This window comes from Mobula birostris, chromosome 20 (genome assembly GCF_030028105.1).
Source record: "Mobula birostris isolate sMobBir1 chromosome 20, sMobBir1.hap1, whole genome shotgun sequence".
Classification (NCBI taxonomy): Eukaryota; Metazoa; Chordata; class Chondrichthyes; order Myliobatiformes; family Myliobatidae; genus Mobula; species Mobula birostris.
In genome coordinates this window covers 48,362,714-48,387,577 of record NC_092389.1, presented here as the reverse complement: position 1 = coordinate 48,387,577, position 24,864 = coordinate 48,362,714, and the positions used below count along the sequence as shown (strand labels likewise).

General features: G+C 47.0%; 1 long non-coding RNA gene across 1 annotated transcript; it reads right to left on the bottom strand.

The window, feature by feature from the left end:
- Positions 1-10,837: 10,837 nt before the first annotated feature.
- Positions 10,838-23,188, bottom strand: LOC140212704 (uncharacterized). Its single transcript, XR_011889787.1, has 3 exons — positions 23,100-23,188; positions 20,255-20,410; positions 10,838-11,261 (listed from the first exon to the last, which is right to left on the bottom strand). It is a non-coding gene; the product is annotated as an uncharacterized lncRNA (long non-coding RNA).
- Positions 23,189-24,864: the final 1,676 nt, after the last annotated feature.

Genomic DNA, 24,864 nt, shown 5'->3' with positions numbered 1-24,864 from the left:
CACAGAGGCAAGTGGATAAGTAAATAAATGATGCCTCATGGGAACTGAGTGAGATCGATGGGGAACGTCAGGGTAATGGTTCCTTCTTTTCAAATCTTTATATTGTTATATTATACAGGAAAAATAACATGAGTACATAGAAGTAACAACACTTACAATGCCTCAAAAAAATATTATCTTAAAGATTGAAAAAAATTTTTGTGATAACAGAAAAAAACCTACTAAGCAGAAAAGTGAGAGAGAAAGAAAGAACCCATTCAGTGTACAACACCGGAGTCATGTGTCATACAAAAAGCTTCTAAAAATAAACATCAAACTGCCAGCAAGAAAAGAAAATATACTAAAAAAATTTACAATTAGATCATGGAAAAATTATATCAATTAACTCAAATGATAATAACGAACAAATGAGCCCCATCTTTTCTCAAAATCAAATAAAGGTTCAAAGGTTCAACTTCTAATTTTCTCCAAACTAAGACATAGCATCACTTGAGAGAACCATTGTGACAAAGTGGGAGCTGATGTATCCTTCCACTTCAACAAAATGGCCCTCCTAGCTATCAAATGCAATAACATGTTGGTCAGACACAGAAATACCATGAATATTTTGAGGAATTATTTCAAAAAGCACAGTTAATTTATTAGGTTGTAAATTAATTTCAAGTGCTTTAGAAATTGTTGAAAAAAACGACTTCCAGAACTGTTCCAATATAGAACAAGACCAAAACATATGTGTCAGTGTAGCTGTCTCAGTTTTACATCTATCACAATGACTATCAACATTAGAAAAGATTTTAGAAAGTCTCTCCTTTGTCAAATGATAACGATGTACAATTTTAAATTGAATCAATGAATGCCCAGCACAAATTGAAGAAGAGTTAACCAACTTCAAAATCCGCATCCAATCCTCCATCATAAAAGTCAAATTAAGTTCCTTTTCCCAATCCTGTTTAATCTTAGATAAAGGACGCTTATCCCATTGTAATAATAAAGGGTAATGGTTATTAACCTTGTTTCCTGATATATAAAAAAAATATTTTTTCATGCGGATTCGATGTTGCTTCCCAGCAGAGAGTGCAGTGAGAAATTGTGATCTGTCACCTGACTCGGGTCTATCAGCCGGGTGCCACAGATCCAGGCAGCTCGGCATCAGTAACAATGATTGAGGAGGCAGAAAGCTAATCGGGAAGTGGCTGCCTTAACTATGATGTCTGGCAATGTTCTGCTGGGCTGCGCCTTGGGGCGCCCTGCAACGGCGATGGAGGAGGTACTGAAGACGAGGCAAAACACACGTGCCACAACATCGCGATGTCTATCAGGGAAAAGGAGAACGGAGTGGGTCACCTTACTGTTGAAGATAAATGGCCTTTTCTAAACACAAGAGATTCTGTAGATCAACACAGAAAACAAAAACGTTCAAGAACTTCTACGGATGTACCATGGAGAGCATTCTGACAGGCTGCATCACTGTCTGGTATGGAGGGGCTACTGCACAGGACCGAAAGAAGCTGCAGAGGGTTGTAAATTTAGTCAGCTCCATCTTGGGTACTAGCCTACAAAGTACCCAGGACATCTTCAGGGAGCGGTGTCTCAGAAAGGCAGCGTCCATTATTAAGGACCTCCAGCACCCAGGGCATGTCCTTTTCTCACTGTTACCATCAGGTAGGAGGTACAGAAGCCTGAAGGCACACACTCAGCGATTCAGGAACAGCTTCTTCCCCTCTGCCATCCGATTCCCAAATGGACATTGAACCCAGGAATACTACCTCACTTTCTTAATATATATTATAATTGCTTTTGCAAGATTTTGAATCTATTCAATATACGTACACAGTAATTGATTTACTTATTTATTTATCTTATTTTTCTTTCTTCTTTATCGTGTATTGCATGGAATTGCTGCTGCTAATTCAACAAATTTTACGACAAATGCCAGTGGTAATAAAACTGATTCTTACTCTGCTTCTGATATGCTGGAGGAACTCAGCAGGTCATGCAGTGTCTGTGGAGAGGAATAAACACAAGAGATTCTGCAGATGCTGGAAATCCAGAGCAACACACACACACACACACACACACACACACACACACACACACACACACACACACACACACACACACATACACACACACACACACACACACACACACACACACACACACACACACACAAAATGCAGGAGGAACTCAGCAGGTCAGGCAGCGTCTATGGAGAGGAATAAACAATCAATGTTTCGAGGTGACACAATTCATTAGGACTCAAACAGGTCCTGTTGAAGGTTCCTGATGAAATGGCCCTAGTGAAAGGTCTCGGACAGAAATGTTCCCTGTTTAGTCATTTCCAGAGTTCCTGGTTTCATCCCATAACTGTTGTGTGTGTGACTTTCTGTTCTTCCTCTCTGTTTACCTGTCCATCTCCTTTCTGAATCTCACCAAACGCCAGACACATGGAAATGTCAACATGTCCATCTCTGTTCTGCTTCTTGCCAAACACCAGAAACATGGATCTGTCAACTGTCCACCTCCTTTCTACTTCTCACCAAACACAAGAGACATGGATCTTTCAACCTCTCTATCTCCTTTCTGCATCTCACCAAACACCAGAGACATGGATCAGTTAACATGTCAATCTCCTTTCTGCTTTTCACCAAACACCAGAGACATGGATCTGTGAACCTGTCCATCTCCTTTCTGCTTCTCACAAAACACTGGAGACATGCACATGTCCATCTATCCATCTCCTTTCTGCTTCGCTGCAAACACCAGTGACATGTAACTGTCAACCTGTCCATCTCCTTTCTGCATTACACCAAACACCAGAGACGTGGATCTGTCAAACTCTCCATCTCCTTTCAGTATCTAACCAAGCACCAGAGACATCTATCAGCCAACCTCTCCATCTACTTTCTGCATCTCACCAAACACCACAGCCATAGATCTGTCAACCTTTGCATCTCCTTTCTGCATCTCACCAAACACCACAGACATGGATCTGTCAACCCGTCCATCTCCTTTCTGCATCTCACCAATCACCAGAGACGTGGATCTGTCAACCTGTCCATCTACTTTCTGCTTTGTAACCAAACAACAGAGACATGGATCTGACAACCTCACCATCTCTTTTCTGAATCTCACCAAACACCAGAGACATGGATCTGTCAATGATCCATCTGCTTTCTGTTTCTCACCAAACACTGGAGACATGGATCTGTCAACCTGTCCATCTCCTTTCTGCATTACACCAAACACCAGAGACATCTATCAGCCAACCTCTCCATCTACTTTCTGCATCTCACCAAACACCAGAGACATGGATCTGACAACCTGTCCATCTACTTTCTGCTTTGTAACCAAACAACAGAGACATGGATCTGACAACCTCACCATCTCTCTTCTGCTTTTCAGCAAACACCAGAGACATAGGTCTGTCAAACTCTCCATCTCTTTTCTGCATCTCACCAAACACCAGAGACATGGATCTGTCAACATGTCCACCTCCTTTCTGCTTCTCACAAAACACCAGAGACATGGATCTGTCAACCTGTCCATCTCCTTTCTGCATCCCAACAAACACCAGAAACATGGATCTGTCAAACTGTCCACCTCCTTTCTGCTTCTCACAAAGCACCTGTGACATGGATTTGTCAACCGCTCCATCTCCTTTCTGAATCTCACCAAACACCAGAGACATGAATCTATCAACGATCCATCTGCTTTCTGTTTCTCACCAAACACTGGAGACATGCACATATCCATCTATCCATCTCCTTTCTGCTTCACTGCAAACACCAGTGACATGTAACTGTCAACTTGTCCATCTCCTTTCTGCATCTCACGAAACATAAGAGAAGTGAATCTGTCAACCTGTCCATCTCCTTTCTGCCCATCACAAAATACCAGAGACATTGATCTGCCCACCTGTCTATCTCCTTTCTGCTTCCCAGCAAACACCAGAGACATCTATCAGCCAACCTCTCCATCTACTTTCTGCATCTCACCAAACACCACAGCCATGGATCTGTCAACCTGTCCATCTCCTTTTTGCTTTGTAACCAAACAACAGAGACATTGATCTGTCAGCCTCTCCATCTACTTTGAGCATCTCACTGAACACCAGAGACATCCATCTGTCAGCTTCTCCGTCTCCTTTGTGGATCTCAACCAGCACCAGAGACATGGATCTGTCAAAATGTCCATCTTCTTTTTGCTTTGTCACCAAACACCAGAGACATGGATCTCTCAACCTCTCCGTCTCCTTTCTGCATCTCACCAATCACAGGACCCATTGATCTGACAACTTGTCCATCTCCTTTTCTGCATCACTCCTTGCACCAGAGACGTGGATCTGTCAAGCTGTCCATTTCGTTTCTGCTTTGTAACCAAACACCAGAGACATAGATCCATCAATCTCACCATCTCTTTTCTGCTTCTCAGCAAACACCAGAGACATGGATCTGTCAACCTGTCCATCTCCTTCCTGCATCGCACCAAGCACCAGAGACATCTATCAGCCAACCTCTCCATCTACGTTCTGCATCTCACCAAACACCAGAGACATGGATCTGACAACCTGTCCATCTACTTTCTGCTTTGTAACCAAACAACAGAGACATGGATCTGACAACCTCACCATCTCTCTTCTGCTTTTCAGCAAGCACCAGAAACATGGATCTGTCAAACTCTCCATCTCCTTTCTGAATCCCACCAAACACCAGAGACATGGATCTGTCAATGATCCATCTGCTTTCTGTTTCTCACCAAACACTGGAGACATGGATCTGTCAACCTGTCCATCTACTTTCTGCATCTCACGAAACACAAGAGAAATGAATCTGTCAACCTGTTCATCTCCTTTCTGTATTACACCAAACACCAGAGACGTGGATCTGTCAAGCTGTCCATCTCTTTTCTGCTTTTCACCAAAAACCAGAGACATTTATCTGTCAAGCTCTCCAACTCCTCTCTGCATCTCAACAAACACCAGAGACATGGATCTGTCCATCTGTACATTTCCTTTCTGCATCTCACCAAACACCAGAGACATGGATCTGTCCATCTGTACATCTCCTTTCTGCATCTCACCAAACACCAGAGACATGGATCTGTCAACCGGTCCATCTCCTTTCTGCATCTCAACAAACACCAGAAACATGGATCTGTCAAACTGTCCACCTCCTTTCTGCTTCTCACAAAGCACCTGTGACATGGATTTGTCAACCGCTCTATCTCCTTTCTGAATCTCACCAAACACAAGAGACATGAATCTGTCAATGATCCATCTGCTTTCTGTTTCTCACCAAACACTGGAGACATGCACATGTCCATCTGTCCATCTCCTTTCTGCTTCACTGCAAACACCAGTGACATGTAACTGTCAACTTGTCCATCTCCATTCTGCATCTCACGAAACACAAGAGAAGTGAATCTGTCAACCTGTCCATCTCCTTTCTGCATCTCACCAAACACCAGAGACATGGATCTGTCAACCTGTACATCTCCTTTCTGCTTTGTAACCAAACAACAGAGACATGGATCTGTCCACCTGTCTATCTTCTTTCTGCTTCTCACCAAACACCAGAGACATGGATCTGTCAACCTGTCCATCTCCTTTCTGGCCATCACAAAACACCAGAGACATTGATCTGCCCACCTGTCTATCTCCTTTCTGCTTCCCAGAAAACACCAGAGACATCTATCAGCCAACCTCTCCATCTACTTTCTGCATCTCACCAAACACCAGAGACATGGATCTGTCCACCTGTCTATCTCCTTTCTGCATCTCACCAAACACCAGAGACATGGATCTGTCCACCTGTCTATCTCCTTTCTGCTTCTCACCAAGCACCAGAGACATGGATCTTTCCAGAGAGGGTATAGTGCAAGTGCCCACAATCCAGCACCTGCAGTCTTTCTCAATTCTCAAGTGCTAGGCGATAAGTGAACCATGTACTGAGCAATGTAGAAACCATAGAGTTTGAAGATGCCGTGTGGTCTGATTCTGGCTGCAGATGGTCTTGTCAGACGTTGTAGCAGGGGCGCTGCTCACCATATTGTCTCTTACGCTCCGTGTGGTCTGATTCTGGCTGCAGATGGTCTTGTCAGACGTTGTAGCAGGGGCGCTGCTCACCATATTGTCCCTTGTGGTCGGCAGAAAGGCTCAACATTCCCACATAAATGACCAAGGGTGTCCAATCAGACATAAGACGGGGTTTGTCCAGTGGACGGGGGAAATATGTTCACTACTGTGTCAAAGTCTCAGGCACACATAAAAATCTTCGGTTATGCGAAGACACTTTCAAAATTAATGAAATGAAAAATTTTGAAATACCATAGAACATTACTATTGAGAGCAGTAAACAGTAAGAAACTACATCACATCCATATATGGTGTGACTCCCCACCTTTGTTTTTAAAACTGCACCAATTCTCTGAGGGACACCATCGAGCAGTTTGATAAGAAAATTGTCTGGCAGGTTGTTCCAAGCATCCTGGAGAACTTGCCCGGAGTTCCTCTGCAGACTTTGGTTGTTTCACTTGCTTCTGTCTCTCCAGGTTATCCCAGACAGCCTCGAAGATGGTGAGAGCAGAGCTCCGTGGAGCCCACACCATCTGAAACCATACAAAATCCAGGGTGCCTAAGACTCCTGCAGAGTCCCATATTCCTTCTTATTGCTCCAATCTTAATTTTGGCTTTAAATAAAATTACTTTCATTTTGTGGGAAGTAGCATTAAAACATGGGAACTGGAAAACAATTGTATTCTGCAGGAGCTCCAGTCAGACTTACTGAAGTAAAATATAACTTGTTGACAATTGAACTTCAATGCCACAGACATTAACAGTGACGCGCATTGGGGACGGCAGCTGTGTCTGCCTCCTTTGCTTTGCGAATAGCTGTTACTCCACTGGTTTTTGGGCCAGCAATGAAGGACGTCCAGCTCTGGTGGTGTTCAGAGCTTCCCTCATTGCGCCAGTAGCTTCCCCTTGGCATCCACTACGGTCAGTCGTGCAAGCCTGGGTGGAGACTCAGGAACACCATCGTACAGAGATGCAGAAGGAACCTTCAATGCCGTTTTCAGATTAGTAATACCATCACCCACAGATGTAGAAGGATGCCTCATCGCTGTTTCCATAACAGTTTTGTTTGGCCAGTCAGGCTCGTTAGTTCTGAGCTGAACCCCTGAACCTGGAGGACCGGTGGACCACTGTCAGTCTGGCTTCTACCCTTTGACCTGTTGGACATGGGTGACCCGACCAAGAGCCAAAGCACAAAGCCTTGACTCCAGCCAACACAGCCCTCCGGGTCACTGAGGCACGCACGCCTCCAATCCCTACGACAAGGTTGTGGATCTCCTGGAATTAGACCATAAGACATAGGAGCAGAATTAGGCCACCTGGCCCATCGAGTCTGCTCCGCCGTTCCATCATGGCGGCTCCGTTTTTCTTTCTCCGACTCAACCCCAGTTCCCAGCCTTCTCCCCATAACCTTTGATGCCGTGTCCAATCAAGAACCTCTCAATCTCTGCCTTAAGTACACTCAACGATCTGGGCTCCACACCCGCATGTGGCAACAAATTCCACAAATTCACCACCTTTTGGCGAAAGAAATTTCTCTGCATCTCTGTTTTGAAAGGGCAGCCCCTCTATCCTGAGGCTGTGCCCTCTTGTCCTAGACTCCCCCACCATGGGAAACATCCTTTCCTCATCTACTCTGTCCAGACCTTTCAACATTCGACAGGTTTCAATGACATTCCCAGAATCCAAATGTGCATTTAACCCTGAGTTCATTTAAAAGAAAATATTATTTAATATGTTGTTAAACTCTAGTTTCTATGCAGCCTCAGGGGGGTAGGTCACCACTGACATAAAATCCATCCTCTGTCTGTGTATGGATCACAACAAGGAAGGTTTGGATTCTCATTTCAAGGCAGAAATCTCCAAGCGATGCTTGCAATCTCTGTCCTCGTGCGAAAGGGGAAGACACCTTGTCCCTCTCCGTTGAAGAAGTTGGCAGGTGATGTCTCCTGCCCTCTACATCAGTGCTCTGTACAGGCGCAAGGAACTGTAACAGGGTGGAAGATGTTACAGGGCCGAAGGTTGAAGGTCAGCTGGTCTCACCTCTCACCTGTCAGCTTATACTCCTCCTCCTCTCCCCACCCACCTTCCCCCTCACCTGGTCTCACCTCTCACCTGTCAGCTTATACTCCTCACCCTCTCCCCACCCACCTTCCCCCTCACCTGGTCTCACCTCTCACCTGTCAGCATGTACTCCGTCCCCTTTCTCCACCCACCTTTCCCCCTCACCTGGTCTCACCACTCACCTGTCAGCTTAGAAAGATAGAAACATAGAAAACCTACAGCACAATACAGGCCCTTCCGCCCACAAAGCTGTGCCGAACACGTCCCTACCTGAGAAATTACCAAGGGTTACCCATAGCCCTCTATTTTTCTGAGCTCCATGTACCTATCTAAAGGTCTCTTAAAAGACCCTATCATATCTGCCTCCACCACTGTCACCGGCAGCCCATTCCACACACTCACCACTCTCTGCGTGAAAAAAAACCCTGTGCCTCCTTCCAAGCACCTTAGAACTGTGCTCTCTCGTTTTAACTATTTCAGCCCTGGGAAAAAGCCTCTGACTATCCACACAATCAATGTCTCTCATTATATTGTACACCTCTATCAGGTCACATCTCATCGTCCATCGCTCCAAGGAGAAAAGGACAAGTTCGCTCATCCTAATCTTATAAGGCATGCTCCCCAATGCAGGAAACATCCTTGTAAATCTCCTCTGCACCCTGTCCATGGTTTCCACATCCTTCCTACAGTGAGGCGACCGGAAGTGAGCACAGTACTTACTCCAAGTGGGGTCTGACCAGGGTCCTAAGGAGCTGCAACATTACCTCTCGGCTCTTAAACTCAATCCCACGATTGATGAAGGCCAACGCATTGCAGGCCTTCTCGACCTGTGTAGCAGTTTTGAGTGTCCTGTGGACTCGGACCCCAAGACCCCTCTGACCCTCCACACCGCCAGGGCAGGGGTAGGAGTACAACCTGACAGGTGACAGGTGAGACCAGGTGAGGTGAGGCTTTCCCTGTCCTATCCACCCGCCCTCATTTCAATGGGCTGAATGGTCTCCCCAGCCATCAGGATATATGGGAAATGGCTGCCATGGTAACGTAGCGATTGGCATGGCGCCATTGCAGCGCGGGACGTCGGAGTTCCGGGTGCAACCCCGGCCTCCTCTGTCAGCAGGTTTGGGCGTTCCTGCCCGTGATGGTGTGGGTTCCCTCCAGGAGCTCCGGTTTCAGGTTGGAAGGTTAACTGGTCATTGGAGATTGTCCTCTGATTTGGCTGGGCTGCATTTGGTGGCCTCCAAGAAGGCCAGAACTCAGTTGTAGGGTCGGGAGGCTCTCCTGCCTCAGTGACCCGGAGAGCTGTGCTGGCTGGGGTCTGGGCCTTGTGCCTTGGCTCTTGGTCGGGTCACCGGTGCCCAACAGGTCAAAGGGTGGAGGTTGGACTGAGAGTGGTCCACCGGTCCTCCAGGTTCGGGGGTTCAGCTCAGGGCAGCGAACCCCAACCGGTTCCATTCATAAATGGGAAGTTACGTTCTGCACCCTGGTTCCATTCATAAATGGGAAGTTACATTCTGCACCCTGGTTCCATTCATAAATGGGAAGTTACGTTCTGCACCCTGGTTCCATTCATAAATGGGAAGTTACGTTCTGCATCCTGGTTCCATTCATAAATGGGAAGTTACGTTCTGCACCCTGGTTCCATTCATAAATGGGAAGTTACGTTCTGTACCCTGGTTCCATTCATAAATTGGAAGTTACGTTCTGCACCCTGGTTCCATTCATATTTGGAAGTTACATTCTGCACCCTGGTTCCATTCATAAATGGGAAGTTACATTCTGCACCCTGGTTCCATTCATAAATGGGAAGTTACGTTCTGCACCCTGGTTCCATTCATAAATGGGAAGTTACGTTCTGCATCCTGGTTCCATTCATAAATGGGAAGTTACGTTCTGCACCCTGGTTCCATTCATAAATGGGAAGTTACGTTCTGTACCCTGGTTCCATTCATAAATTGGAAGTTACGTTCTGCACCCTGGTTCCATTCATATTTGGAAGTTACATTCTGCACCCTGGTTCCATTCATAAATGGGAAGTTACATTCTGCACCCTGGTTCCATTCATAAATGGGAAGTTACGTTCTGCACCCTGGTTCCATTCATAAATGGGAAGTTACGTTCTGCATCCTGGTTCCATTCATAAATGGGAAGTTACGTTCTGCACCCTGGTTCCATTCATAAATGGGAAGTTACATTCTGCACCCTGGTTCCATTCATAAATTGGAAGTTACGTTCTGTACCCTGGTTCCATTCATATTTGGAAGTGATACAGTATTCTGCACCCCAGTTCCATTAATAAACGGAGAATGAAAATAAAGTGTGTAATGCTTAGACTTTATAAACTACTGGTGAGGCCTCACTTGGAATATTGTGAGTAGTTTTGGGGACCTTACCTAGGAAAGGATGTGGTGAAACTGAACATTGTTTAAAGGTGATCACAAAATTGATTCCAGGTTTTTAACAGTCTGTCATGTGAAGAGCGTTTCATGGCTCCGGGCCTGTATTTGCTGGAGTTCAGAAGAAAGAAGGGTGACCTCATTGAAACCTTTCAATAGTGAAAGGCTTTGGCAGAGTGGATGTGGAAAGGATGTCTCTTCTGGTAGGAGAGGACACAGCCTCGGAATGGAGGGGTGTAGAATGGAGATGAGGAGGAATTTCTTCAGCTGGGCGGTTGTGAATCTGTGGAACTTGTTGCCGCAGGCTACGTCACTGTGTGTATTTAAGACAGAGTTTGATAGATTCTTGATTGATCGAGGCATGACAGGATATGTGGAGAAGGCAGGATATTGTGTCTGGGACGGAAAATGGATCAGCCATGATGAAATGGCGGAGGAGACTCGATGGGCCAAATGGCTTAATTTTGCTCCTATATCTTATGAACTTATAAAACCCATTGCAATTATAACATTTGTCTTTTGTTCACTGAAAAATTGTTTCAGTTCAACTGGTGTCTGTCTCCACATATTCACTCCCTCTGTCACTGGTGAACTCTGAGAGCGGGGCCCACCACAGGAGGCAGGGTAGTGTAGCGATCGGAAGCTCAGGATTCAACATCTGACGCTGGCTGTATGTTCTCCCCCGTGACCAGGTGGATTTCACCCCGGTCCCCCGGGTACTCCGGTTTCCCCTGTGACGAAAAACCCAAGTTATCAGAAGATTGATGCTAATGAGAGAGATAAAGGACACAAATGGAGAAACGTTCAAAATGTTAATGAGAGAGGAGAGAGATTAACGAAAAGAGGCATAATTCAGAATATTGACAGACCGGTTGCTTTGAACCTGAGCTGTTTGAAGTTTGATGGACAGGCGATACCCCAGCAGGGGGATAAAAAGAACAGGTTCGCTAAGGCACGACCCACACCACGAGATCACGAGATAACGAGACCCTGGAAGAGCGGTGTGCCCCCACAAGTTATGGGAGTTTGGAGGTCTGGTCGCGGGAACTGACCAGAGACTCACAGGGTGACAAGGTACGATCGGTGGGAACCTGGTGTGTGTGTCCGCCCTTGCCTGGGTGCCGGGTTCACTGTGGAAGAACGGTCGTATCCGGAACGGAGGGGTCACAGTTGGTGACCACAGCGGGATAAAAGACATAAAAGGGTCCACCCAAAACCAACTGCGAAGAACATCAAAGGTCTGCTTGAATCAAACTTGCATCTCTCTCTCTCTCCCCCCAACAGCACAACAGCGATTACTGCGAACTGTACTAAGCTGAACTGAACTCTGCGTCACTTAAGACTGATCATTTTACCCCTAGACTGCGATAGAGCTTGGTTGATTCCTATTATCCTAGTTCTGTGTACATGTGTATTTTATCATTGCTAACCTGTTGCATTTATATCCTTACGATTAGAGTACTGTGTTACTTATTTCTTTAATAAAACTTTATTAGTTTCCAGTAATCCAGACTCCAACTAGTGATCCATTTCTGCTGGTTTGACAACCCAGTTACGGGGTACGTAACACCCCTCACCTTCCAAAGACGGTTTAGGGTTCGTCAGATGCACGGATGCGATGTTGCTTTCGGAAAATAGAGCGACATTTGCAGGCTTCCCACAGCACACCTCGGACCGTAGCTGTTGGTTTTTACATATAGGTCTACCTCTGACAAAACTAGTGGTCTGTGCCTGGCACACCTCGGACTGTGGTCGGTCGCTGACACAGTTTGCTGTCGGTCTCTACGTATCAGTCTACCTCTGACAGCACTAGTGGTCTGTGCCTGGTACACCTCGGACTCTGTTGGTCGCTGGAGATTTCTATGTATCAGTGAACAAGTGACAATGGAGGAGGAGAAGATGGCAGCACGACGCAGCGCGCGCCGCCTCTCCGGTGATGAATATCTGGAATCTGTCAAGTAGGAGGCCGTGCACAATTATGATTTGATGGAGAGGAACATCTGGCGAAACTTCTGAAATGCCTGCTTCGCTGTTGCTGCTACTGTGCGATCGAGAGTCTCCCCTCCTACCCCTCCTCACAGTCCCCCACCCTGCTCTCATGATTATACCCCTTCCCCACACGAAACCACCACGATGGGCTTCACAGATGAACGGGTGAGAAGACAGCTGAAACGTCTCAACCCAAGCAAGGCTGCAGGACTGGATGGTGTCAGTACCAGGGTGCTCAAAGCCTGTGCCCCTCAGCTATGTGGAGTACTTTGCCATGTCTTCAACCTGAGCCTGAGTCTCCAGAGGGTTCCTGTACTGTGGAAGACATCCTGCCTCGTCCCTGTGCTGAAGACGCCGCGCCCCAGCGGCCTCAATGACTACAGACCGTTGGCATTGACCTCCCACATCATGAAGACCCTGGAGAGACTTGTTCTGGAGCTGCTCCGGCCTATGGTCAGGTCACACTTAGATCCCCTCCAGTTTGCCTACCAGCCCCGACTAGGAGTTGAGGATGCCATCGTCAACCTGCTGAACCGTGTCTACACCCACCTGGACAAGCCAGCGAGCACTGTGAGGGTCATGTTTTTCGACTTCTCCAGTGCGTTCAACACCATCCGCCCTGCTCTGCTGGGGGAGAAGCTGACAGCGATGCAGGTGGATGCTTTCCTGGTGTCATGGATTCTTGAGTATCTGACTGGCAGACCACAGTACGTGTGCTTGCAACACTGTGTGTCTGACAGAGTGATCAGCAGCACTGGGGCTCCACAGGGCACTGTCTTGTCTCCCTTTCTCTTCACCATTTACACCTCGGACTTCAACTACTGCACAGAGTCTTGTCATCTTCAGAAGTTTTCTGATGACTCTGCCATAGTTGGATGCATCAGCAAGGGAGATGAGGCTGAGTACAGGGCTACTGTAGGAAACTTTGTCACATGGTGTGAGCAGAATTATCTGCAGCTTAATGTGAAAAAGACTAAGGAGCTGGTGGTAGACCTGAGGAGAGCTAAGGTACCGGTGACCCCTGTTTCCATCCAGGGGGTCAGTGTGGACATGGTGGAGGATTACAAATACCTGGGGATACGAATTGACAATAAACTGGACTGGTCAAAGAACACTGAGGCTGTCTACAAGAAGGGTCAGAGCCATCTCTATTTCCTGAGGAGACTGAGGTCCTTTAACATCTGCTGGATGATGCTGAGGATGTTCTACGAGTCTGTGGTGGCCAGTGCTATCATGTTTGCTGTTGTGTGCTGGGGCAGCAGGCTGAGGGTAGCAGACACCAACAGAATCAACAAACTCATTCGTAAGGCCGGTGATGTTGTGGGGATGGAACTGGACTCTCTGACGGTGGTGTCTGAAAAGAGGATGCTGTCTAAGTTGCATGCCATCTTGGTCAAAGTCTCCCATCCACTACATAATGTACTGGTTGGGCACAGGAGTACATTCAGCCAGAGACTCATTCCACCGAGATGCAACACAGAGCGTCATAGGAAGTCATTCCTGCCTGTGGCCATCAAACTTTACAACTCCTTCCTTGGAGGGTCAGACACCCTGAGCCAATAGGCTGGTCCTGGACTTATTTCATAATTTACTGGCATAATTTACATATTACTATTTACCTATTTATGGTTCTATTACTATTTATTATTTATGGTGCAACTGTAATGAAAACCAATTTCCCCCGGATCAATAAAGTATGACTATGACTATGACTATCTAGAATCTCCGGAGGGGAATGCCCCGAGTCCTCAGCTTTGCTCGTTGCTCGGCGGCCAGGGCGGGGTCGAAGCGCTCGGCAGAGATGGTGCTTGGTGCTCGGTGTCGGAGAGCTGGTCGGAGGCTCGAAGTTTTCGGACGGACTCAGAGTCGTACTGTGGTCGGGTGCTTCCAGGGTGCTGCATCGGTAAGTTTGCGGAGCTGGAAGCTCATGGCAGGGAGAGTTTCTCCCTTCAACCGTCTGCATGAGATGTTGGGGCTATTGGGAATTTGAGACCTTTTTTTTAACCGTGCCCATGGTCTGCTCTTTATCAAATTACGGTATTGCTTTGCACTGTTGTAACTATATGTTATAGTTATGTGGCTTTTGTCAGTTTTAGTCTTGGTCTGTCTTGCGTTTCTGTGATATCATACCGGACGAACATTGTATCATTTTTAATGCATGCATTACTAAATGACTATAAACGAGAACTGAGTGTCCTCATAATCTAATCTAACCTAATTAAAACTCGTCTTTAATCTTTATGTTTTATCTACAGCTGCTCTCCACAGACTCATGCAAGATCATCCCTCAGTTAGCTGACTTCCTCCAGTAGGAAGACCGAGGAAACCAGGCCTACCACACCCAACCCCACTCCAAACCACACACCATCCTGGTTTCAAACTATATTCAAGCATCTTGACAACGGGAACTGTATATCCAACACTTGGGAGAGTTTTGGATAGGTACGTGGATGGGAGGGTGTGGAGAACTCTGCTCTCGGTGCAGGTCAATGGGACAAGGCAGATTAATAGTCTCGCACAGACTGGACAGGCTGAAGGACCTGTTTCTGTGCTGATGTGTTCTACGAGCGTTGGCTTATTAACCTCCACATGATCATCTTCCAGAAATTTTTTCCCAGCTCTGGCAAGGACGGTGCCAAGCCCAGCTCTGAAAGGAGCAGGGTTGGACGCGAGGAGAACAAACACATCATTGTAAACCCACTGTGGACAGTCCTGAGCCCGGAGTGTGAAAGGGGGAGAGTTGGACATGAGGAGAGTAAACACATCATTATAACGTCACTGTGGACACTCCTGAAACCAAAGTGTGAAAGGGGAAGAGTCGGACACGAGGAGAGTAAACGCATCATTATAACTCCACTGTGGACAGTCCCGGGCCCGGAGTGTGAAAGGGGGAGAGTTGGACACGAGGAGAGTAAACACACCATTATAACTCCACTGTGGACAGTCCCGGGCCCGGAGTGTGAAAGGAGGAGAGTCGGACACGAGGAGAGTAAACACATCTCATAAAAACCCAGAGCTGCAGAAACTCCAGCCGAAGCTCCCTAGACCTCATCCCTGGGAGAGGAAGATTACACCAAGAAAATGGTCTACACTTGGGGACAACGTAACAGACCACACCTTCTCAGAGGTCTTTTGGCATATTGGCGTTCAGAGATTTCTGTATTGAGTACGGAAGATGAAATGTTATGCTGAAGTTGCAGAAGAATTTGGTGAGGATTGATTTGGAGTATTGTGTGCAGTTTTGGTCAACCCACCTACAGAAAAGTTGAAAACAAGGTTGAAAGAGCACAGAAAACATTTACAAGGTTGTTGCGGTTCTGGTGGATCTAAGTTATCAGGAAAGGTTGAAGAAGTTGGGACTTTATTCCTGGGACTGTAGAAGATTGAGGGGAGATTTGATAGCGGTATACAAAGTTATGAGGGGTACGGATAGGGTGAACGCAAGCAGGTTTTTTCACTGAGGTTGTGTGGAATTACAACCAGAGGTCATGGTTTAAGGGTGAAAGGCGAGAAGTTTAAGGGGAACACGAGGGGAAGCGTCTTCACTCGGAGGGTGGTGAGAGTGTGGAACAAGCTGCCAGCGCAGGGGAGCACGCGAGCTCGATTTCAGACGTTTAAGAGAAGTTTGGTCAGGTTCATGGATGGTAGGGGTGTGGAGGGCCATGGTCCCTGTACAGCTTACATGGTTCTCAGCATGGACTGGACGGGCCAAAGAGCCTGGTTCTCAGTGACTCTGGTCAGCTGCTGTCACCTTTCTAGGTGCCAGTAGGGGTGAGGAGGCTTACGAAGAAGAATATTTACAACCATTTCTTCCCCCCACCCCCAACAACAACCCTTCACCCCACCAGCCGTCTTTGTACACCAACCCCATTCCATCCCTTCCAGTGCCATCAACTCTGCCCAGATCCTTCCACACAGGGGGCGAGGGAGTGGCTAACCGGCCCAGCCACGAGTCTGGGGGTTAAAAGAGGAACCAATTGCAGCCATAAGGGAGAGCAGGCAAAACCGGCGCCCCGAACTACCTAATGCCACCCATTGCAAACTGCTCCAACAAACGGGAAAAACTGATGGAAGAAAATCTCGCGGTTGACAGCGCGTGACATCGAAGGAAGGACTGGCAAAAGCCTTGAAGAACTTATTAGAACTCCTCAGATTAAAGGTAGATGGAAGGCAGTGATCAACCATGTCATAACGATGATGCCATACACCGCGGCACATAATAATGATGTCATACAAGTTACATTATGATGATGTCATACAAAATGACATAATAATGATGTCATACACCTCCTCACCCCTACTGGCATGTAGGGAGGTGACAGCAGCTCACCAGAGTCACTGAGAAACAGGCTCTGGCCCATCCAGTCCATTCTGAGAACCATGTCATACAACGACGATGACAATGATGTGGAGTAATCCTGGCATATAATGACGATGACAATGATGTGGAGTAATCCCTAAAAATCTGAGACCAATCTAGAAACATTCCCTCCCTGACGCTGAACACGATTTGAACTATAATTGTATCCGCACCATCGATAACAGGTAGCATTAGGGTCTGATTGTGTGGCGTCACTTCCAACCTGCCTCGGCACACTCCTTAGCTGCCACTGGTTGTTAACGCAGATGCCGAATTTCACCGTGCGTTTCACTCTGCAAGTGATAATTAACTCCAGTCTGAAATTGGGCATCCTCTGACGAGGGGCGAGCTCTGTGTGAACTTCTGACTGCAGGTTTATCTCTGGGTACTGGTCTGATGCTCAGTTGCTAAGCCCAAAGGTGACAATGATGATTATGATTATGAAGACACGCAGTCCTCTTTTATTGTCATTTAGTAATGCATGCATTAAGAAACGATACAATATTTCCTCCGGTGTGATATCACAGAAACACAGGACAGACCAAGACTGAAAAAACTGACAAAACCACATAATTATAACATATAGTTACAAACAGTGCAACAATACCATAACTTGATGAAGAAGTCCGTGAGCACAGTAAAAGTTCAAAGTCACTCAAATGTCCCACATCTCATGCAGACAGAGAGAAGGAAGAAAAACTCTCCCTGCCATACCCGACAACGGTCCGACTCTGAGTCATCCGAAAACCTCAAGCCTCCGATCAGCTCTCCGACACCGAGTGCTGAGCACCATCTCTATCCGAGCGATTCGACCTCCATTTCGGTCGCCAACAGCAGGCAAAGCCGAGGATTTTGACGCCCTCCCTCCGAAAGATTCCCGACCGCGCAGCAGCGAGCGAGCGTTTCAGAAATTTTTCCAGATGTTCCTCTGTGTTTTCACGTCCCTTCTCCAGTCAGGTAAACCAGTCACAAGATTCACCAGAAGTTTAAGATCAGAATTAGAGTCAGAATCACTGTTCTACAGTCTTCGGTGAAATCTGTTGTTCTGCGGCAGCAGTACATTGCAACACATAATAATAATTATTATAAATTACAATAAGAAATGTATGTACCATACTGTGCAGCAGTCATATCTGTGTAGCTGGGGTGCCTAAGACTTTTGCACAGTACAGTAGTAATTTTATGTATTGCACTGTACTGCTGCCACAAAAAAAACAAATTTCAGGACATACGTGAGTGATGATAAACCTGATTCTTATATGGGTCTCAGTCCACAAGAGAGTGGGGAGAGCAGTAGGGAGAGGGGATTCATGGATGGGAAAAGGGGAAGGGAGAGGGGAATCATGGTTGGGAAAAGGGGAAGGGAGAGGGGAATCATGGTTGTGAAAAGGGGAAGGGAGAGGGGAATCATGCTTGGGAAAGGGGAAGGGAGGGGGGAATCCTGGTTGGGAAAAGGGGAAGGGAGAGGGGGAATCATGGTTGGGAAAAGGGGAAGGGAGAGGGGAATCATGGTTGGGAAAGGGGAAGGGAGAGGGGGAATCATGGTTGTGAAAAGGGGAAGGGAGAGGGGAATCATGGTTGGGAAAAGGGGAAGTGAGAGGGGGAATCATGGTTGTGAAAAGGGGAAGGGAGAGGGGAATCATGGTTGGGAAAAGGGGAAGTGAGAGGGGGAATCATGGTTGGGAAAAGGGGAAGGGAGAGAGGAATCATGGTTGGGGAAAGGGGAAGGGAGGGGGGAATCATGGTTGGGAAAGGGGAAGGGAGAGGGGGAATCATGGTTGTGAAAAGGGGAAGGGAGAGGGGAATCATGCTTGGGAAAGGGGAAGGGAGGGGGGAATCATGGTTGGGAAAAGGGGAAGGGAGAGGGGAATCATGGTTGGGAAAAGGGGAGGGAGCGAGAAGCACCAGAGAGACATTCTGTAATGATCAATAAACCAATTGCTTGGAATCAAGTTACCTTCCCTGGTGTCTCAGGACTGGGTGTGCCCACACAAATGCCAACACCCCCCTCCCCGTACCTGGCACTGCTTCTCTGCCACCTGTCCCACACCCCTCCCGCAGTGCTCCACCCTCGCCCTTCCCAACATTCTTTTACAAACCTGCTCTCCGCTCACGCTGACAAATACAGTACTGTGAAAAAACTTAGGCACCCGAGCTAGATACATGTGCATCAGACTTTTGCCCAGCGGCGTATATAACAAAATCAGATTAAACTAGTCATGAAAAAAGGGAGCAAAAAAAAAGAGGAAATGAAAGTGAGGTAGTGTATATGGGTTCATTGTCCGTTCAGAAATCTGATGGTGGTGAGGAGAAGCTGTTTCTGAAATGTATAACGCTTTTCAATTGTGTCAGACAGATAGATATATCGGACGGAATATCTACAGGACAGGAATACAGATCACATTTGTTCTGGAATCTGATGGCAGTGGGGAGAAACTGTTCCTGAAATGTATAACGCTCTTCGATTGTGTGAGACAGATAGATATATCGGACAGGATATCTACAGGACAGGAATACAGATCACATTTGTTCTGGAATCTGATGGCAGTGGGGAGAAACTGTTCCTGAAATGTATAACGCTTTTCAATTGTGTCAGACAGATAGATATATCGGACAGAATATCTACAGGACAGGAATACAGATCACATTTGTTCTGGAATCTGATGGTGGTGAGGAGAAGCTGTTTCTGAAATGTATAACGCTCTTCGATTGTGTGAGACAGATAGGTATATCGGACAGGATATCTACAGGACAGGAATACAGATCACATTTGTTCTGGAATCTGATGGTGGTGAGGAGAAGCTGTTTCTGAAATGTATAACGCTCTTCGATTGTGTCAGACAGATAGGTATATCGGACAGGATATCCACCAGACAGGAATACAGATCACATTTAATCAGAAATCTGATGGCAGTGGGGAGAAGCTTTCCTGAAATGTATAATTCTCTTTGATTGCGTGAGACGGATGATATATCAGACAGAATATCTACTGGACAGGAATACAGATCACATGTGTGCAATTCTTGGAGACTGAGGGATATGTACACTTGGCGTATTTATTGAAGAACTGCAGACATCGATTAGATGGAGGAGCTGGTCGGCTCTTCTGTGCGAATTACTCAGGAGGCAGCTTAGGATCTGCAGGCGAAGCGCGCCAAAGCCAGGGCGTAAAGCACCTGGCAGCTGGGCTGAGCAGGAGACACAAAGCAGAGCCAAAACACAGAAAAAAGAAAATCAGGTTAATTAAAAGAAAAAGAGTTCTAGAGATGTACAACTTGGAAACAGGCCATTCAGGCCACCGAAACCGAACTGGCCTTTGCTCGTCTACGCAGATCCCATTCATAACATTCTTCTCTGCTTTGCACACTCACGTACCTGACAAACTTAGAGTTAGGAAGTTGTGGGTGTGCCATGCTGGTCTCAGAAACTTAACGTCAATTGTGGGCTGCCCCGGCCCATCCTCGGACTGCGTCGGTCGTTGACACAAACGATGCTTTTCACCGCGAGTTTCAATGTCTCGATGTGCCTTAACTGAAAGAAATGAAGCTAATATTGAATCTTCAGTCAGGGTCCGGGGTGATCATTGATTAAAAGTACACACGGACGGGGTACAGATGAAAAACCAAACCTAGTCCTGGAGAAAGAGAGGACTGTCAACCAAGAACTCTGACCGATTATCAATGAGAACCAACGATCTGGTTTCTGGACTGGATTGTAAACTTCAACTCTTTCTCTAGTGATTCAGAAAGGTGAAAACAACGCCTTAAAATTGTGTTCAGAGATGCTTAAAACACTGCCTTCAGCCCAGAGGGATCTCATTGAATCGTCTGGACTGCTTGTTGAAAGAATACACTTTAAATGAGACCAACCAGGGGACAAGGAACGAATCCAACCAGGAGCAAGAAATATAACTGACCAGGGGCGGCAAGAATGTAACCAACTTGGTTGTTCCTGAACCTATGAAATGAAGAGGTTGAGACAGCGTTGGATGATAGACAGAGAAAGAGTGAAAATTCAACATCAAACCATCCAAAAAATAAATCAGTGAAGGGAAAGAAAGACGATGACAGGACAAGAAGGTAAGAAATGACTTGTATTTAACACTTCATATTTGCAACCCCACAGAATGTTGTAAGTTGAGACAGAACCATCATGGAGAGTAGCATCACAGGACATCCTCAAAGGCCAGTGTCTATCATTCAGGACCCCCATCGCCCAGGACATGTCCTTTTCTCATTGTGACCATCAGGGAAGAGGTAATGGAGATACATCCATCATTACTGACCCCCATCACCCAGGACATGTCCTTTTCTCATTGTGACCATCAGGGAGGAGGTACAGGAGATACATCCATCATTACTGACCCCCATCGCCCAGGACATGTCCTTTTCTCATTGTGACCATCAGGGAGGAGGTACAGGAGATACATCCATCATTACTGATCCCCATCACCCAGGACATGTCCTCTTCTCATTGTGACCATCAGGGAGGGGGTACAGGAGATACATCCATCATTACTGATCCCCATCACCCAGGACATGTCCTCTTCTCATTGTGACCATCAGGGAGGAGGTACAGGAGATACATCCATCATTACTGACCCCCATCGCCCACGACATGTCCTTTTCTCATTGTGACCATCAGGGAGGGGGTACAGGAGATACATCCATCATTACTGACCCCCATGGCCCACGACATGTCCTTTTCTCATTGTGACCATCAGGGAGGAGGTACAGGAGATACATCCATCAGTACTGTCCCCCATCACCCAGGACATGCCCTCTTCTCACTGTTACCATCAGAGAGGAGGTACAGGAGATACATCCATCATTACTGACCCCCATCACCCAGGACATGCCCTCTTCTCATTGTGACCATCAGGGAGGAGATACAGGAGATACATCCATCATTACTGACCCCCATCACCCAGGACATGTCCTCTTCTCATTGTGACCATCAGGAAGGAGGTACAGGAGATACATCCATCATTACTGACCCCCATCACCCAGGACATGCCCTCTTCTCATTGTGACCATCAGGGAGGAGATACAGGAGATACATCCACCATTACTGACCCCCATCACCCAGGACATGCCCTCTTCCCATTGTGACCATCAGGGAGGGATACAGGAGCCTGAAGACACACACTCAATCATTCAGGAACAATTGTTTCCCCTCCACCATTACACTCCCCAACATGGACCCTCACTGTCCAGTAGGAGATGGACACAGCACCCCCAACCTGGACCCTCACTGTCCAGTAGGAGACGGGCACTACACCCCGCAACATCCACTCTCACTGTCCAGTAGGAGACGGACACTACACTCCCCAACATGGACCCTCACTGTCCAGTAGGAGACGGACACTACACTCCCCAACATGGACCCTCACTGTCCAGTAGGAGACGGACACTACACTCCCCAACATGGACCCTCAATGTCCAGTAGGAGACGGACGCTACACTCCCCAACATGGACCCTCACTGTCCAGTAAGAGACGGACACTACACTCCCCAACATGGACCCTCACTGTCCAGTAGGAGACGGAAACTACACTCACCCAACATGGACCCTCACTGTACAGGAGGGGAACAGCATCCTGTGGTCTGGCCACATTTATCCGTCAGTGCCATTTGGTCTCTCTGATAAACTCCGTCCCTTCACCACGCCAAAGGCGACATTTCCTGCGCACAGCTCACTGTTCCCTCCGCTGGAGAGCTGTCGCTGGGGAACAATCACACTCCTCTCTGCCGTTGTCCACATCCGGACTGTCTGATCTGAGAATGCATTGAAGCCCAGCTTGCTGAGTAGCAGGTTGTAATGAAAGGTCGCTGACCCGAGACTCCAGCTCTGTTGTTCTTTCCAATTAGATGTCGCACTGACTTATTCGTTTGGAATGTGATTGCCGAGGTCAATTGGAGTCTCCTGGCACTCTGACAAAGCTCACTGCACACCTCGCACTGCAGCAAGACAGAAGTTGCTGCCATTTGCCGATAATTAGGAATCTTTCCTTTTGAATAATGCATTTGAAAGTTTCTGACGAAAGGGAATGTGTTTCTGGAGCTGCTCGGAGTCAGAGCTGGCAGTGTTTGTCTTTACCAGGGCCGTTCGCTCAAAGGAAAGCGTAATTTATGCCCAGTAGCCACTTTGCTGTCTACATCCCGACCCTAATCAAGTGGTTGTAGCGGGAGTTAATAGCGTTGTTTGCTCTACCACTCACCTGCACAATCTCTGGTGTGTTTGCGACATCGGTAACAGTGTCTCTTCAGTCTAAGGCTCTGCAGATCGCTTGGTGACTGGGCAGACGAGATACCAATTAAATCCCAGCATTGTAATCAAGCAGGCAAACACTCTCGTCAGGGAAATCTTTGACCGGGACAAGATCAATTGTGAAAACTTTACACCGGATGACCACCACTTTCTCACAAAGCAATTTGGGAGCACTGAGCCAGAGGGAGATTTCATTAAAACTATTACAGATCTGAGAAAGTACGGTCTGACAAATATCAGTCCCATTTGCCCATTGTACCAATACTGATAAACTCACCATCAGGCCGCGCAACATCAACAAACCACGCATTCCAGAATCAATGGACACGGTCCCATTTCCCATCGTACCAACACTGATCTCACCGTCAGTCCCCGCAACATCAACAAACCACACATTCCAGTATCAATGGACACGGTCCCATTTCCCATTGCACCAACGCTGCTAAACTCACCGTCAGTCTCCACAACATCGACAAACCACACATTCCAGTATCAATGGACACGGTACCATTTCCCATCGTACCAACACTGATAAACTCACCATCAGTCCCCACAACATCGACCAACCACACATTCCAGTATCAATGGACACAGTCCAACTTCCCATCGTACCAACACTGATCTCACCGTCAGTCCCCGCAACATCAACAAACCACGCATTCCAGAATCAATGGACACAGTCCCATTTCCCATCGTACCAACACTGATCTCACCATCAGTCCCCGCAACATCAACAAACCACGCATTCCAGTATCAATGGACACAGTCCCATTTCCCATCGTACCAACACTGATCTCACCATCAGTCCCCACAACATCAACAAACCACACATTCTAGTATCAATGGACACAGTCCCATTTCCCATCGTACCAACACTGATCTCACCGTCAGTCCCCACAACATCAACAAACCACACATTCTAGTATCAATGGACACGGTCCCATTTCCCATCGTACCAACACTGATCTCACCATCAGTCCCCACAACATCAACAAACCACACATTCCAGAATCAATGGACACAGTCCCATTTCCCATCGTACCAACACTGATCTCACCATCAGTCCCCACAACATCAACAAACCACACATTCCAGAATCAATGGACACAGTCCCATTTCCCATCGTACCAACACTGATCTCACCATCAGTCCCCACAACATCAACAAACCACACATTCCAGAATCAATGGACACAGTCCCATTTCCCATCGTACCAACACTGATCTCACCGTCAGTCCCCGCAACATCAACAAACCATGCATTCCAGTATCAATGGACACAGTCCCATTTCCCATCGTACCAACACTGATCTCACCATCAGTCCCCACAACATCAACAAACCACACATTCTAGTATCAATGGACACGGTCTCATTTCCCATCGTACCAACACTGATAAACTCACCATCAGTCCCCACAACATCAACAAACCACACATTCCAGAATCAATGGATCAGTTCTATTTCCCACCGCACCAACGCTGATTCATTCAGGGAACGTGGAACAGGAAGAGTACAGGCCCTTCGGCCCACAATGTTGCACTGACTCTGTTCCAATAGAGGTCACTGACAGGGAACGCGGAACAGGAGCTTTCAGGCCCTTTGGCCCACAATGCTGTGCTGACCTTGTTCTCATAAAGGTTGCTTCCACAGGAAACTGGAAAATGCATGGTCATTCACTTTGGTAGTATAAATAAATGTGCAGACAATTTTCCAA